Below are 7792 nucleotides of genomic sequence, written 5' to 3' on the forward strand. Positions count from 1 at the left end.
TGACCGATCGATCGGCACACCTCTACCTAAAATCTTATAGACCCTGCAGCAAAACAACTAATATAACAGTAGTTTGTAGGACACAAATAGAACAAAAACAATTTCAAAATTTTATTACAAACAAACTCACAAGTAATTTCACCAAAAAATCTGAAAATTAAACATTACAATATTATTCATCCAAAATTAGTGAGATGTCCTGCTTGAAGGTCCAAAAGACCCAGTTGGGTTTTCACCAAGAATTTTGCTGGGACTCAGTTTAATCGTCCTCACTTTCAATAAGCAGCAGGTTTCCAGTATCAAAGAAAGCAAAACAGCTCCAGAGCTTCACTAAGCATGTGTGAGATCTAAACCCACACACACAAATTGTTTTAATTATTGTAAAATTCCACCAAAGCATCATTTTGGACGAACTATTGAAGCCACACTAATGTGCTTTGAGCAAATAAAAATCATGACAAATTATAAACACAAAAACAAAGACATGAGAAATAATCCCATTTTCAGGACAGTTTTTGAAGCAAGTTTCCTGCTTCAAAAATATTTTACTTTTTGAAGCAGCAGGGTTACAATCAGTTGATCTGAAAAAAGAAAACTGTCATCAGAACTGTGAAGACGTTCTGTTGACTGAGGAATTTGGTTTTACATTTTTGTTTTAATTTTGGTCCATTTCTCACATCACTACCAATGTAGTGCATTTCTTTTAATTACTACAAACTGCCAAATCCACCTATAGAAGTGTCACTTGCTAAAAATGCATATTCCATTCCTCAAAAGTAAGTGTTTTTGTCAGTGATAGTGTCTACTATACTTTAGTATACACCAACTAGTAGACGACTTTCTGTTGTTGGAGTTGACACCTGAAGTGTACAAACTTCTTTATATAGCAATACAAAAATTTAATAAAAACTGTCTTTAAAATATACTGTACTTCTCTCATTATGCTGTCATTTAGCAAATAGAAAAAAAAAAGGTAATCCTAACTGACCTAAAACCGGAAAAAATATTCAAATTTCATATCAGACAGTATGAAAAAAATGCATTTGTGTCTCTTCTTGTTGCTGTAGTGATTAAAATGTTGAGCAGTCCGGTGTGATGGGCCAGATATATTGTAGCCATCCCTGAAAATTATTTTCTGCAGTCAACTGTGAAATTTCTTGAGGAGGTTGTAATTCGCGGTGATAATTGTGGTAGCAGCTGTGAGAGTGGCCTTGGCTTGCTGTTGCAGTGGTCTGAGCACTTTGTCAGATGGTCTTGTACAATTGGACTCTGTAGGTCTGAGGATCTACAGCTGCCTTCTGGCAGCAGATAAATTGCAACATTCTTTTGTTGTCTAGTTATGTTTGTTTCCAAAATGTCTTCTTTACATGCTGTAATGTTCACTGTCGGTGGCACAGAACTTGTATGACCTGTGTGGTTTACACGGGTGGACATACTGGGTGATCAGGCTACTGTTTTTTGAGGCAGCGTGTCGGTGCTTTCTCATTTTGTCTTCAGGTTTTCATTTGAATTTCTTTGTAATTTGTTCTTTAACCACTGCAAAAGTGTGGGCAAATTACAAGGTTTTGATTTCACAGTTTTATTGATTTGACTTGTCATAAATGATTAAAAGATTAATTGATTTTAATATGGAAGTGGACAGTTAACAATTAAGACAAAATAAACAAAATATCTCTGTTCTTGATGATGACAGGTGGCGATTTTTCTTATTTATTTTACCAAACTGTGTCTTTTTTGTTTTTTTCTGTGGAACCTTGCAACATAAAAACAGGTGAGGTAGAGCTGTAAATAAATGTATTTAAGCATCGTTAACAGAAGTAGTGAGCTAGATAAGACTCATAAATAACAATAGCAATCACAAAGTCAGCAAAAATGTCATTTTATGTCATCTTGTTCAGTGTCTTTCCGTTCTGGTTTCCTAACAAATCAAGATAAGCAACGGAAGTTATTTATATGGTAATACACTAAGACACACAGCACATGGAGTCTGGATTCAGCAGAATATAAATGAAACTTGCTTTGAGAATTAGACTATGTCCATATTTATACATGTTCATTATTATTTTTCAGACCTATTTACATTGCAGATTTTATTTTTTTTTGTCATCCTATGCTTCCAGGTTTCAAAAGTACATCGTATACCTGTAACGTTAAAGTATTTTATGAAATTGCGCCCCTTCTCCTCACTGCATTCAGTCAGTCACTAGTTTACGACTTTACATGTTGTCTTACAGACAGTGAGATATGAGCTCCATTCACCCCTCAACAAGCTGCAGTAACGGCTACAGAGAACCTTGGTAGCGGTAATAGTGTGTATGCATACTTGCTTCATATTTTCTCAGCATTGAACAGTCTATAAAACTGAAATCCACATAGACAAGGGAGCCATTATAGACAGTAATACATGTCACTTTACCATCAGCTGGAGTAAAATACTGAAAATGAAATCCAGCTCTGCAAAGTTTTACTCACCAATATAATCTAAAATAACTCCTAAATTTCTCACATAGGTATAGAAATTATATTCTATCAAACTTCCTCTTAAAAAAGAGGAACAATACAACACATTTCTTGTGCAATCTCTACATAAATGTTGTTACAACAGAAGGAGATCGGTGGAACAATAGTGTCCCATGAGCCCAGCGTAATACAGTCAAGTATATTCAGCCTCCGAGTCAAGAGCCTAGAAATACAGGTTGTCTCTCTTAGCAGATACTGATCACATTTCGCCATCTATCTTTCACCTTCTCATGGGAGCTGAGTCTATTTTCCTTATCAGACAGACAATAAGTCAAAAGACCTGAAAGAAATGAATAAATGGAAAAAGACATGCATAAAAGATGAGGACATTGTTGCAATGGATTTGAGCAAGTGCTTTGCAGACATAGACTAAATGGACTTCCTGAATAAACAGGGCGAAAATAGTGGAGACATAGTTTGACCAGATAAGAGATGACGTTGAGAGATGTGGATTTGAGGAGAGAGGAAAAGATAAAGATGGAAAAAAAATAGATGTAGAGAAAAGTTAAGAAGGAAAAAAAAGAATCATGAAAAAATAGAGCAACAATGATAATGTGTTTCAGAACTAACAACTTTTTGTAAAACAATTCTGTTTCCTCACCTTGTCGCTACATTCACCTAGTTAATTTACATGGTGGTGGTGGTGGGGGAGAGGGGTCATTTTGTATCTTTCAGGCACACTGTGCTATTTAAATGCGCAATTAAATAACTGTGTTACCTTTCATTGATATGAAAATGCTGCATGAGTCACTTAACCTAAATTTACTTATAAACATAGCTCTACCTCAACCTGTTACCCTGACTGACACTCTTCCTTCACCACTTCATCACAACAGTGCTTCATGCCATTCACCGATGCCAATTGCAACCGTTCTTAGGAGGCTCGTAGTTTCACCAGGTGCTCAATAGTTGCTGCTGCCACTAGTCTGGGAACTGAAGTTTCACACCAGAGCTTTGTAGAAAGAGGCGGGGATTTGTAAGAGCATGGAATTCAAGGGTTCCTCAGACATGCATAGAAGAATCAAATTCCTTCCATGCATTAATATTTTAATTAGTAAATAACATTATAATATGACGTAAGGCTCAAGAAAGTTTATTTTACCTGCCCCTTTAAGTGATTTGATTGTACAGATTGACCATGCAGAGGCTTGATCAGATAAGTGAAGTTTAGGACAGCTTTTCAAAAAGTGATTAAACACAGATAAGTGAGTTGGCAATGTTTGTTGTTTTTATAATAGGCTAACAACAATTTGTTTGATGTTCTGAAACATTTTGTGGGACAAAAAAATTAAAAAAAAGACTAAACTCAAAAAAATATATAATGGAGTACTGTAGTTTTTTTATTTGGACTTTCCACCAGTTTGTATTGAAAGGATACATTAGAGGATGTTCAGTAGTTGACACCACTCCTTAACAGACAAGAGAAAATGTAGGGAAAAGAGTCAGTCACTGTGGAATGATGTGTGTATTTTTATTTTTTTTTTTCTGTTTACCTTCCTGGCTACTTTTGTAATTAAATGTCACCAGTAAGTAATGATGCTCTCCAGACTGTAAGTGCATTGGCTCTAAAAGGAAATGTCGATGTTTGCTAATGGAATGCAGACAGAGGCAATGCTATGATTGATCAGTTGAGCAGCATGACTTAAGGAAACAGGTTGAGCTGATTGCTCAGTGAAATGAGAGTTTTGTCATATTATTAGCTCTATGTTGAATTTTTCCCTCTATTACTGATCTCAGATTAACGCATTTTCAAGTTGCTTTTTGATATTTAGTGAAATTGACCTCAAATGGTTACCTTTAATGTTGCTGGTAAAATGTCAAGTGACTTGTCTTGGTTTTTAATGCTTTGCTGCCAGTCCCCACTCTGACAGCAGCTTGTGATATCTCACAGCTCGTCATAAGAACATGGAGGGCTTTTTTTCTGCAGGGGTTGTCCAATTCCTCAGGTCCAATTATTTCTGCAGTGTTAGTTAGTGATTTGTTTATTTTAGAGAGCAAAGATAATATCATTACTCAGTCTCCGAAATCTTGTTAGCACTCTTTATCTTCTCCTTAATCACTCAACCTCAAAGCACTAATGAAATATTCTGACTGCTCTGCTGCACTGACATGTTGCTTTTGTTGAGAAGTGATTCAATCTATTAGGGAAAAGATAATCACTACCTGTCATGGTTGTAGGTAATTATCTGACCCACATGTACAAATACTCTCAGGAGGCAAAGTAAGCCTTAAAAGGTTTATTTTACAATTATTTGATTAATGACTTGTTGCTGCTCCAGTGGGGTTGCTGGAGACCTGGGAGCAGAGACACTGTGTGGATAAGGCGATAGGTAAATGGCCTGTACTAGCATAGCGCTTTATCTAGTCCAGAGGACCCCAAAGCGCTTTAAACCACATTCAGTCATTCACATGCACACTGATGCTGATGGTGGTAAGCAACATTGTAGCTGCATTTCCCCTGGGGAAGATTTTACAGCAGTGAGGCTGCCATACACCGGCTCCGCAGGGTCCTCTGACTAACACCAGCAGGCAAGGTGGGTGAAGTGTCTCGCCCAAGGACAGAGCGACAGAGCCACTGTCGGCCCTCCTGAGCAAAACGGAAGAGTGAATGTGAATAAGTGGAGGGGATAAAAGGAAGGAGCTTACTGAAGGGTGAAGCACACCAGGGAGGAGTGAGTGGAACCCAGGCTTGTTGGTGTGTGTGGTGGTTTTAGCCAGAGGTTTGATGGAGACTTGGAGCTGGATGATAAGGAGAGTGCAGGAGCTGGAAATGAGGAGCTGACGCTGAGGGCTTCAGCAGGTGGAACAGAGTGAGCGTCGGAGAGCAGACAAGTTGGCTCGAAGGAGGATGATGATGAGGAAGGTGCACAAAGATTGCTGGAAGGGAAAGAGATCCAGAGCTTTTATTGGTAAAGAAGTGCACCTTTTACGAGGATATCTATAGAGAGCTGAGATAGTGAGACACCACGGAAGCTACCACAAAGATTATTGCTGCTGAGCTTCGTCCGCCGAACAAGAAACGGCGGCTTCTAGATCTCCACTGCGTCCTCTAGCCAGGCCAGCTAGTGGAAACATGGAGCTCCGCAACTGAGAAAATCCACCAATCAACACAGCAACCCAAAATTCCTGACATTATCTGTAATATGCTGAGAGTGATTGCAATTGAGAGTCTGCAAACTGTGGCTCCCAACTTGCCTGTGATTCTTTAGGCCCTTTACACTGGCCTCATGATATTATTAGTCAATAATAATAATAATAATAATAATAATAATAGTAATAATGATATCAGTAATATAAAACAGAACAGTGTTTAATCATTTGGAGGTGTTAAAGGTTTCAAAATGTGCAAAAGGTCAGGCTCTTCTCTGTGGAACATTAAACTCAAAGTCTGTTTTTTTCTTAGTGTTCATCAAAGTACATTGCAGAGATAAAAAATTTTTGTATACACATACCATCTAGTACACATAAATATTTGATTGTGTCATATTGGGGGATAAAATCATTTGAAGTGGAATATGCTGCATTGGGTCAGTAATATTGGTAATTTCCTTGAAGTGACTTTTTTAGAGTATAGCTCAAATCTGCCATCTTGCACATATTTAGAAAGCTATTGGGTCATTGTTTGATAGCACAACGCTCACCTACCCAACACAAAACAATTACCCTAATGTTTATTATGTCCAACACTAATTAGCTTCAATATGGCTTGCTAAGTTCCGATGTGTAACACATCATTAATACTGCTTACTAATTTATAACACAGATTATCTTGATTAGAACATCATCACATATCGGACCTTTGGAATATCTGCATGTGTGTTTGTATGTCTAATTTGTCTGAGAAAGTATGGAATTATCACCGGACAGGATATGTATTGACAAGACCCCGGCGTATAAAGGCAAAGCCAACAATAAATAGAAATGGAAGAAGAAGGGTAAAAGACATCAGAGCCTCTGTGAAGATTCAGATAAAAAAAAAAAAAAAAAAACTTCCATCTCAAAAGTTTTCATTTGGTAAAACAAAAGACAAGGTTTCTCATTTGTGTTTGTATAAATGAGCAGCTGAAGTCGTAACTTACCTTTATTAAAGACCCTCTATAAAAGGCATATAAAAGGTGATTTTGATTTATGCTTCATCTATGAGCTCACTACACAGCCTGTGAAGCAGATGAATGAGTAAAGCATAAAATCATAAATGATGAATGTTCTACTGTCCAAGGCAAACTCCACCACCTTCTGCGAACCATTTGTTCTTGGGTGGTTCACAGAAGGTGGTAGTCAAATTTCCATAATTTGATATAAACGTATACTTTCGCTGATTGTAAATGTATGTTGGCGTACAACAAACTGACGGAAACTGACTAACAGGGACAAGTCGTACAGAGAAAGCGAGAGAAGAGAAAGTAAAAGTAACAACACAGTGGGAAACATCTGTTTAATTCACTCTCTGCCTGCTGTCAACCTTTGTAAATTGAATGTCAGCATTGATGATGCTTTCCAGATTGTAAGTAGCTCAACTCCAAAAGGTGTGTTGGTAATGGAGTGGTAACGATCGATCAGCAGAGAGGAGAGAGCTGTCACTACAAGTGCAGCGGCAGATCTCAACTCTCAGCCAGAGAAAATGAAGCTTTTCCACCTCCAGTCAAAGTCTGGAGTTACATCACTTTTTTCAAGATGACAAAAAAAAAAGAATGATGCCCAATAATTAAATCTGAATCAAAATATCTGTGGTGCTTTAAAGTGTAAACTCGTAAAAATATGATGAAAGAAAAAACAAAAGATCAAGGGATGTCTAGGAAAAACTTTATACAACAGTTAGTCTTCTTATCTGCTTATTAATATAAATGTGCAGAGGCCCACTTGGGGAACTGATCCCCAGCAGGGGCTTCATGTTACTGCCTTAGTGCCCATTTCTTCCCCACTAAAATATCTTCACCTTCCTGAAATAATGACCTAAGCCATTTCTTCCCCTCTGACATATCATCACCTTCCTAAAATAATGGCCTAAGTCGTTTGTTTTTCCAAAAGTGATTTTGACAAAAAAACACACAAAAAAAAGAATAAAAAAATCATCAACCCGTTTTTGAAAAAAAAAAAAAAAGAAAAAAAAATGACTTAAGCCATTATTTTAGGAAGGCGGCGATATGCAACATGACACAAAAAATTGGATCTCGAGTTTGGGATATTGGATCTTGCTTGCATAGGAGAGACCGACTGTGCCTCCCCCTCACTTTGTCCCGATGTATACTACATGCCAATTTGAAAGCTCTAT

The 7792-nt window shown here is 37.5% G+C and overlaps 1 long non-coding RNA gene across 1 annotated transcript; it reads right to left on the reverse strand.

Moving 5' to 3' along the window:
- Nucleotides 1-4744: 4744 nt before the first annotated feature.
- Nucleotides 4745-5712, reverse strand: LOC106942966 (uncharacterized). Its single transcript, XR_001423767.1, has 2 exons — nucleotides 5184-5712; nucleotides 4745-5107 (listed from the first exon to the last, which is right to left on the reverse strand). It is a non-coding gene; the product is annotated as an uncharacterized LOC106942966 (long non-coding RNA).
- Nucleotides 5713-7792: the final 2080 nt, after the last annotated feature.

The sequence above is a fragment of the Poecilia latipinna genome, unplaced genomic scaffold, assembly GCF_001443285.1.
Source record: "Poecilia latipinna isolate Pla-1442-1.1 unplaced genomic scaffold, P_latipinna-1.0 Scaffold4732, whole genome shotgun sequence".
NCBI classification, from domain to species: Eukaryota; Metazoa; Chordata; class Actinopteri; order Cyprinodontiformes; family Poeciliidae; genus Poecilia; species Poecilia latipinna.